A 10,609-nucleotide genomic window follows, 5' to 3' on the forward strand; every position below is an offset into this window, starting at 1 on the left:
CATTTGGGGGGTTTAGGCCAGATGTCTGATTACTCAGAACATTTGTTGGTGGAGACTTAGATGTCATTAGATTCTCTAGAAGGTCAATGATTTCCTGAACATACTTTTAAATGAAAATATAAAATTAATTAACCAAGTAGTTAATTCACTCATCCATCCATCCATCCATCCATCCATTCATTTAGAGAATCATTGCACACATGTGCTGAGCCAGTAGATGGCAAGCCGCACTGCCTTTATCTGTTCCATGCTCCTTGATGCCCAACGGTTGAAAGTGTTTGGCACTATGAGTGCTCAGCAAATATTTGTTTGATGTCTAAATTATTTGAATAGATATATAATTGAATGAATAAATCAGTGAACTGTGGATCTGTAGATATTGTTTGCTGACTTCTGAGTGTAAATTGTACCACTGAGATAGTTATTGTGCATGAAAAGAAGGAAGTCAGTAGAACTCAGTGTCTGGCCAAAATAAACTCCATTTATTCTCATATTTATTCACTCATCGAACATTTATTAGATACCTATGGTTACATGACAAGATATCTTTGTTCTTTACTCCAAAAATTTGTTTGTTGTTTTTTATACATTCTACGTTCCAGTAATGAGCTAAATTTCTAAAACACTCCCCTGTTGTAAACATAGCACACATGTGTAAGAGTCTCATCAAGACTGTCTCTCTCTCTCTTTTTTTTTTTTTTTTTTTTTTGTTGTTGTTGTTGCAGTTTGGCCGGGGCCAGGTTTGAACCTGCCACCCTCAGTATATGGGGCCGGCACTCTACCCACTGAACAACAGGCACCGCCCTTCTCTTTTTCTTTTGAAAGGAATTTTAATATAAGGAAATACATTGCCAACTTAGCCTAATGTGTACTTTTCACGAGCTGACCTACATATGCCTATACAAAATAAGAGGTTGGAAATGAATGGAAAAATTAGCTTTTCTTTTTATATGGAGAGCTCATAGGTAGAATGGTGATGAGCATTCAGATCAGCCACAGGCCTGGAATTAAAGCAAAGTTCTGTTGGCATACAGGGTATGTTATAAACTCCACCAAACACAAGATCTACTTCAAAAGAGGAAATAAATCAAAGAGAAACTGGACACGTGCAAAGAAAATACTTATTTTAGATTAGAACTTGAACTCTAATGCAGTAACTTGTTTTGAAGGTGGAGGAAAGTTCCTGGATAGAAAGTACCCTGAAAAATACCAGACTCTGTTCCTTATAAACCCCATGCCTTAGGGATACCAGCACCAACATTCTTCCTGAGTTTGGAGCCGGTTCATTACTTGTCCATGAATCACTTCCTGTTAACCTTAATATACTTAGCGAAGTGGGGAAGCAAGAAGATTTTCGTCCAAAGAAACATAAGTATCTTAGGGAATTTATATAGCGTCTTTATCAGTATAGCAGACAAAAAGATAAGAGGAAGAAATATATAGAGAAAGGATACATGTGAAATGATTAATAAAATGATCTATAATTTGAGGTAAGTTCGGATTATAATTGTTTATAAAATAGATTAATATTCTCCATTCTAACTGCAATTTCCACCTTCCTTTTTTCTGAGTATATATCCCAGCAACACCCTCATACTATGGGTTGAAATGCAGATATTATACCTCTCCTCATTTGGGGGCTAATTTCACAAATATTTCAGCTATGAACATTCCTAGTTTTTGTTTGAACACAGTTTTTTAATTATTTTGGATATATACCTAGGAGTGAAATTGCTGGGTCTTATGCTAACTATATGTTTAATTTTTAGGGAAAACACAAAACTGTTTCACTGAGTGATATTTCATCAGAGAAGTCACATGACATAATTTATGATTTTAAAAATTATTCTTATGGCTTTGAGGAAAATAGATCAAGGTAGAAGCAAGCAAACAATTCAGGTCTTAATTGCAATAATCCAAGTGAAAGATGATAATGCCTTGCACCCAAGTATAAGCAATGGAGAATAGTGAGAAATGGTTTCGGTTTTTATAATAATAAAGAGCCGACATGATTTGTTGATGGTTTGAATGTGAAGGGGGAACAGGTTGCAAGGATGACTTTAAAGTTTCGGGCTTGAGAAAGTAGAAGGTTGAGGTGTCCAATTATTGATAAAGGGGAAACCGTGAATTACAAAGTTTAGGATACAACATCAAAGGCTTATTTTTATATATGTTAAATTAGTGATATGTATTCAACATCAGTATCAAATATCTATTACTGTGCCACAAACTACTACACTTAATAGTTTATTTGGTTATGAATCTCTTGTCAGCAATTTAAGCTGAACTCAGCTGGGTATTTCTGCTGGCCTCAGCTAGGGTCACTCACCTGGCTGCGATAGTCTGGTAGATTAATTGGTTGATCTAGGAGACCTCTGATGGGATGGGCCATCACTTCTGCATATGGCTTTGCCCATTTACGTATGCTTTAATAAGGAAGTCTCAGAGCAACAAAGGAGAAAAAGCATAGAAGTTAGAAAATCCAAGGTCTTTTGAGCCTTTTGTTTGCAGCTCTCATAGTGTTCCTTCCTCTGCATGGAATTGGTTAAAAAAAAAAAAAAATCAGGTCACAAATCAGGCCAGATTCAATAAGGTAAAGTATAACATTTATCCTCTTGATGAGACGGTCAGATGATGCCATATTACAAAGAGGGATGCAAAGGCGAAAAGATTTGGTAGCTGTTTGTTTTTTTTTTTAACTTAAAAAAAAAGTTTATAATCTACCATACCATCAGTGGAGATACTGAGAACATATGTGGTTTACAGTGCCTGAAGTATAGGAGAAAAGACTGGATGGGAGAGCAAATATAGACTGAAGAAGAGAATCTTTCCAGAGATAGAGTCCTGGTGTTAACCAAAATTTAAAAACCATTTAAAAAAAGAAGAAACAGAAAGATGATTTAGATGGATCTATTAGTAAGATAGGAGGAAACCAAGAGAGGGTTGTGTCCAAAAACTTAAATTTAGTGTTGAAAAATGTACCAAAAATGACTGCATTTGTTGTTTTTTTTTCTGACAGTTAAGTCTCTTTGAAGTTATCTGACCAGTTTGTAATGATGACTGCTTTCTCTATAGCCCTAGGCTAAGACAGGGACAGGAGTTTGTTTGAATACCAAAATTCTTCCTGTATTAAGCTCATTAAAAGATCTAATCTTCCATTAGTATCCAGGGAAACTAGGCCAGAAATTCTCTGTAATGCTAATGGGAGCTATGAATTTGAATTTTCATTAAAGTAATAAGGCTATGTGTTTTAAACACTAGTAACATTCTGTGGTTAGGGCAATTGAAAGGCATTCATTTTAAAAACATGTTAAAATGCTTAATATTTATTAAGTGTCATCCTATACATAAGATGGTTGTAGGTCCACACAATTAAGCAAAATTAAATGAAGCACTTGATCTTGTTTTTCAAAGAGTTTTCCATTCAAATGAGACAATATAGATAATAAATGTTATAAAATGCTAATGAGAAAAGAGAAGTGCTCATGTTCACACACACACACACCCTCACATGCACATATATATATATAGGAGCATGGACAGACTTGCTTAACAATGGAATACAAAATAAAAGGAGTAAGAATACAAAAGAAAGAAAGGAGTATCAGGAACTCAGAACAAAATTCCTACCAACTAGGAAGTCTCTTTCATAAATCTCTTAGGCTACTATAAGCCCCAGCTGCCATGTATAGTTTTTATAACGTGCCAAGCAGCATCAAATATTAATTCACTTAGATTTCATGGAAACCAATAAGGTAGGGGATATTTTTGCACCTGCACCATATTCAATCAGCACATCTGCTTTTGATACAGATTGCCAGCCCCTCCTACACACGTGTGCTCCATGCTCTCTCCTTTGTTACCGTTCATACTATCCTTGAAGCCTTAGAAAGCCACACAGTCTACACGCAGACACAGATTGGGAGCATTCCTTGAACAAGAGAAGGGGATCAGTGAACAAGTGCCTCACTTTTCCTTTGTGCCTGGCACAATCCATGTGGTTTGACCTTTAGGTGTCCACCACAGAAATGAACTCAGAAAATGTGACTTCTGCTGCTTTTTTTTTCTTTCACTGTTTCATTTTCTTCCTCACTTTCTTTTCTGTGATTACTTGTCCCTTAAACTATCTGTCCCCAAAGCCATGTTTCAGGGTTTCATTGTTTGTGAAGAACCCAAAATAAGGCAGAAACAAATTGTTCCATACTTCCTGGAACATATTCTCCTGAGTAAAATATCTCAAGAATGGAGGGAAAAGTATCCAATGTACTCAGTACTATTATGAAACCTACTTATATTCACTCACACTTTGTTATGATAGATAGAACACAACTATAGTCCAGGATGAAGGAGAGAAAATGGAGTGGGAAGGGAGGAGCGGGGAGAGGTTTGATAGAGGGAGTGTAAAAGACAGGACCACACCTGTGGAGCATATTGCAAGGGTACAAGTCAAATCTGTCAAGTGTAGAACATAAATGTCTTAACACAATGATCAAGTAAATGAGGTGAAAGCTATGTTGATTGGTTTGATGTAACCATGTCAGATTGTATAAAAAAAAAATCAACACATTGTACCCTACATATGCATAAATGTATTCATGATGTATGTGTATTTGACTTAATAAAAAAATAATACTAGGGCCACGCCTGTGGCTCAGTGAGTAGGGCGCTGGCCCCATATGCCGAGGGTGGCGGGTTCAAACCCAGCCCTGGCCAAACTGCAACAACAAAATAGCTGGGCGTTGTGGCGGGTGCCTGTAGTCCAGCTGCTCGGGAGGCTGAGGCAAGAGAATCGCGTTAAGCCCAAGAGTTAGAGGTTGCTGTGAGCTGTGTGATGCCATGGCACTCTACCCGAGGGTGGTACAGTGAGACTCTGTCTTTACAAAAAAAAAAAAAAACATACTGAAAAAAGATTAAAAAGTGGCATTAGAAACATTTAAGAGCTTGAACAAAATCACCTACAGAAATGATGAGAATCCAGATTGGGCCCAGATCCATCATTAAACAATAGCAAATCTCTCAACATGAAAGTTTTCATCATTTAATTGTTATAAATAAATAAAATAGATATAAAGCCAAGCATCACATTCTATGTTTTTAGTTTGTAACTTCTTATGATTAAAGAAGGAAAGAAATACTTCCTTATAAGAACCCAACACCCAGGACACTGCCCACTGAATGGGGCAGAAAAGTTCTCATCATTTCCCTATGATTTACTAAATGAATATCTTCATATTTTATTTTGACTTTTATTTCAAGAGATGATGCACTGAAAGACCCTATTTTTAAGATTTGTAAAAAACATTATTCTCTGACTCTTAGTTAAAGTCCTTCCTATCAGATTTATGAGGACTTAGAATGACAAGTATAGCCTACCTTAGTATAGTTTCTTATTGTTTAGAGTGCTTACCCACGTTCCTTCATTTAACTGTGGCCACAACCTATGAGCTACATGGGGTCATTTTACAAAGGAGGAAACTCAATTGCAGTAATTGAGTCTTGCCCACACAGATGTTCTTACCAAGTGCAAAGCCAGATAGCGAATCCAGACCTTCTGTAAATGTACGACTGGCCTGTGTTTGTTTCAGCACAGTCCTCATGAAGTCTTTGACTATGGCCTATATTGAGGAAAGCAGTGAAGCATGAAGGCTCTGACTGGGGCACGTGGAAAGATAATTTAACAGGGTTTACAGATAGCTGCTTCCCATGAATTATCATCTTTTTTCCCAAAGAGTACTTAGATGAAAAGAGAAGATTAATTCTCATGGAAGTTACGGAAAAGGAACATATTGCTGTAACATCACATTCTCAAACTGTAGGCTTTGACAGGAATAGGCAATTGCTCAGTTCCTCCACTTACATTTCTTAAATCTCTTGACCCTCAATATACTTATTTTTAATGCATGACTGATAACACTGTATCAAAAAAGGCATAAGTTAAGTTTCCCTTAAACCATAAAATAGCGGCAAATCATAAATTGCTATGCTGTTACCTTTTGCTAATTTAAAGCTGCTGTCTCTCAACAAACTTGAAAAAGGAAGGACAACAATCTATGGGAGACTATTAGCATTTTCCCTTTCTTAGAACTCAAACGTATTAGCAAGAAAAGAACAAGTGATCCCATCTTAGGGTGGGCAAAGGACTTGAAGAGAAACTTATCTAAAGAAGACAGACACACGATCTACAAACACATGAAAAAATATTCATCATCTTTAATCATCAGAGAAATGCAAATCAAAACTACTTTGAGATATCACCTAACCCCAGTAAGAGTAGCCCACATAACAAAATCCCAAAACCAGAGATGTTGGCATGGATGTGGAGAAAAGGGCACACTTCTACACTGCTGGTAGGAATGCACACTAACACGTTCCTTTTGGAAGGATGTTTGGAGAATACTTAGAGATCTAAAAATAGACCTGCCATTCAATTCTATAATTCCTTTACTAGGTTTATACCCAGAAGACCAAAAATCACAATATAACAAAAACATCTGTGCCAGAATGTTTATTGCAGCCCAATTCATAATTGCTAAGTCATGGAAGAAGCCCAAGTGCCCATTGACCCACAAATGGACTAGCAAATTGTGGTACATGTATACCATGGAATATTATGCAGCCTTAAAGAAAGATGGAGACTTTACCTCTTTCATGTTTACATGGATGGAGCTGGAACATTCTCTTCTTAGCAAAGTATCTCAGGAATGGAAGAAAAAGTATCCAATGTACTCAGCCCTACTATGAAGCTAATTTATAGCTTTCTTATGAAGGCTACAACCCAACTATAGCACAAGAATATGGGGAAAGGGCCAAGGGAGGGGAAGGGAGGAGGGAGATTAGGGTGGAGGGAGGGTAATGGGTGGGGCCACACCTAGGGTGCATCTTAGAATTGGTACAGGCGAAACCTACTAAATGCAAAATACAAATGTCTACATACAATAACTAAGAAAATGCCATGAAGGCTACTTTGAACAGTTTGATTAGAATATTCCAGATTGTATATGAAACCAGCACATTGTACCCCTTGATTGCACTAATGTACACAGCTATGATTTAACAATAAAAAAAAAAAGTCATGGAAAAAATTGTTTAATTAGTCTTTCAATCCAAGTAGTTGCAGAGGGAAAAGTTTATCTATATTCTTCAAGTTTTCACCCCACTTGAGGAGTAGCAATAGATCCTTTAAACCTACATGACATTTTTTTGTGCTTTTAACAAAACATAAATACCTGGCTTTCTACCTACTGGATCTGCAATGTCTTAGGTCTATTATGGTCTGTTGCCAATGTCTCCTTGTTTCCTATAAGTTTTTATAGTTTTTTTTTAAATGTTGAAATTCATAACATAAAATGGATCATCTTAACTATTTACAAGTGTACAGTGTTCAGTAATGTTAAGTATATCCACATTATTATAAAATCAATGTTCAGAGTCTTTTTCATCTTGTAAAATTGCAATGCCATACTCTTTAAGCATCACCTCCCCATTTTCCTCTCCTTTCAGCCTCTGGAAAGTACCAGTTTTCTTTCTGTGTCTATAAATTTGACTATTCTAGATACTTCTTGCAACTGGAATCATATAGCCTTTGTCTTTTTATGACTGGGTTATTTTATTTAGCATAGTGTCCTTAAGGTTTATCCATGTTGTAGTGTGTCCAGAGTTCCCCTTTTAAGGCTGAATCCACAATGAATACAGGTTGAATCCAGTCATCCACCATGAATACAGGTTGCTTCCTCTTCTTGGCCATTTTGAAAGGTGGTGCTATGAACATAGGTATACAAATATTTCTTCAATATCTTGCTTCCAGCCTTTTTGAATATATAACCAAAAGTGGAATTGCTAAATCCATATTCAATTTTTTGATGAACCACCATACTGTTTACCATAATGGCTGGACAATTTTTCATTGCCACAAACAGTGCACAAGTATTATGATTTCACCACATCCACATTATTTTGTAAAGCTTTTGTTGTTTGGTTGGTTGATTTTGGAGTTTTTTAAGCTATTCTAATGAGTGTGAGTTTACCTTTATTATAATTTTCATTGGCATTTCCATAATGATTAATGATATTTAGCATCTTTTCATATACCTGTAGGCCATTTGTATCCCATCTTTGGAGAAATGTCAATTAAAGTCCTTTTCCCATTTAAAAAAAAATCATAGAATTCTTCATTGACTTATGGGTCACCTTGGCACATGCACTATGCTAATCTCTAAATCTTTCTAATTTTAGTGTATGTGTTACTAAAGTGAGCACAAAGGTTATTGATTGTTAATGAGATTTTTCAGTATGTTACCAATATATCTTCTTTTTTCTAAATAATCCCCCTGCTGTACAACTACATCTAACATTTTTATAATAGAAATAGAAGGAAATTTGTATATATGCATAAAACTTACTGTTTACACATGTTCAAGTCATCAGTCCATTCTACTGCGTGATCACTTATAGTCTTTGGGTTTTCTTTTGTTTTGTACCTGTTCATGTCACTAGGTTTGAGGGATTTTCAGATCTGGCTTAACACTACCAACTTAAACAGGCTGATAGATATATAGATGAGGAGGGAGGAGTATTTCACTCTAGCATCTAAAGGGACCATACATCTTGCTCCTTTCATTTTCATTTTAATCATAAGTTCTTTATTTTCTCACCATTGATGTAAGAAACATTTATGTTTGCACTGCAACCAATATGAATCATTAAAACAAAATGGAATATTAAATTGCATTTAATCAATATTGCTTTCTTCTATGAGACATAATGGAAATGAAAGAATAGTTTATCCTTGATCAGGAGTTTCACAAACATTTAGCCAGGGCCTCATCTCTTCACAGAACTTACTTTGATCCGACTACACGGGTCTCTTTTATGTTTTTAGGACAAAGCAAGGTCCTTTACTACTAAAATACTTTGTCCATAATTTTATTTATCACTCAAGTCTCAATTCAATGCCATCTCTTTAGAAAGTCCTTTCCTACATCCAACCCAAGGACACTGCCTTTTGACAGTCGCTTTATATTGTTTCATCTGCCTGACTTTGTCCACAATATAAATCATGTTCTGAAATTATCTTTTTTTATTTACTTATTTTTTTTTAATAAATCATAGCTGTGTTCATTAATGCCATCATGGGGCACCATACACTGGTTTTATAGACCGTTTGACACATTTTCATCACACTGGTTAACATAGCCTTCCTGGCATTTTATTAGTTATTGTGTTAAGACATTTACATTCTACATTTACTAAGTTTCAAATATACCCTTGTAAGATGCACCGCAGGTGTAATCCAACCAATCACCCTCGCTCTGCTCCCCCTTCCCTCCCTTCACTCTCCCCCTTCCCTCCCTTCCTTCTCCCCCTTCCCCAAATGTTAGGTTATAACTGGGTTATACCTTTCATGTGAAAGCCATAAATTAGTTTCATAGTAGGGCTGAGTAAATTGGATACTTTTTCTTCCGTTCTTGAGATACTTTACTAAGAAGAATATGTTTCAGCTCCATCCATGTAAACATGAAAGAGGTAAAGTCTCCATCTTTCTTTAAGGCTGCATATTATTCCATGGTGTACATATACCACAATTTATTAGTCCATTCGTGGATCGATGGGCACTTGGGGTTTTTCCATGACTTAGCAATTATGAATTGGGCTACAATAAACACTCTGGTACAAATATCTTTGTTGTGATGTGATTTTTGGTCTTCTGGGTATATGCCTTGTAGAGGAATTATAGGATTGAATGGCAGATCTATTTTTAAATCTCTAAGTGTTCTCCAAACATCTTTCCAAAAGGAATGTATTAATTTGCATTCCCACCAGCAGTGTAGAATAGTTCCCTTTTCTCCACATCCAGGCCAACATCTCTGGTCTTGGGATTTTGTGATATGAGCTAATCTTACTGGAGTTAGATGATATCTCAAAGTAGTTTTGATTTGCATTTCTCTGATGACTAAAGATGAAGAGCATTTTTTCATATGTCTGTAGGCCGTGCACCTGTCTTCTTCAGAGAAGTTTCTCTTCAAGTCCCTTGTCCAGCCTGCGAAGGGATCACTTGTTCTTTTCTTGCTTATACATTTGAGTTCTCTGTGGATTCTGGTTATTAAACCTTTGTCAGAGACATAACCTGCAAATATCATCTCCCATTCTGAGGCTGTTTGCTTGCTTTACTTACTGTGTTCTTGGCTATGCAGAAGCTTTTTAGTTTGATCAGGTCCCAGTAGTGTATTTTTGAAGCTGCTTCAATTGCCCGGGGAGTCCTCCTCAAAATACTTGCCCAGACCGATTTCTTCAAGGGTTTTCACTGCACTCTCTTCTAGTATTTTTATAGTTTCATGTCTTAAGTTTTAATCTTTAATCCACTGAGTGTCTATCTTACTTAATGGTGAAAGATGTGGGTCCAGTTTCAGACTTCTACAGGTTGCCAGTCAGTTCACCCAGCACCATTTGTTAAATAGGGAATCTTTTCCCCACTGCATGTTTTTAATTGGCTTGTCAAAGATCAAATAACGGTAAGTAGCTGGATTCATCTCTTGGTTCTCTATTCTGTTCCAGACATCTACTTCTCTTTTTTTGTGCCAATACCATGCAGTTTTGATCACTATCGATTTAT

At 36.3% G+C, this 10,609-nt stretch overlaps 1 non-coding gene across 1 annotated transcript; it reads right to left on the reverse strand.

Annotated features, from left to right (window-relative positions):
* Positions 1 to 8,152: 8,152 nt before the first annotated feature.
* On the reverse strand, positions 8,153 to 8,256 carry LOC128592976 (U6 spliceosomal RNA). Its single transcript, XR_008382172.1, has one exon. It is a non-coding gene; the product is annotated as a U6 spliceosomal RNA (small nuclear RNA).
* Between the last annotated feature and the right edge of the window lie 2,353 nt (positions 8,257 to 10,609).

The sequence above is a fragment of the Nycticebus coucang genome, chromosome 8 (assembly GCF_027406575.1).
Source record: "Nycticebus coucang isolate mNycCou1 chromosome 8, mNycCou1.pri, whole genome shotgun sequence".
Taxonomy (NCBI): Eukaryota; Metazoa; Chordata; class Mammalia; order Primates; family Lorisidae; genus Nycticebus; species Nycticebus coucang.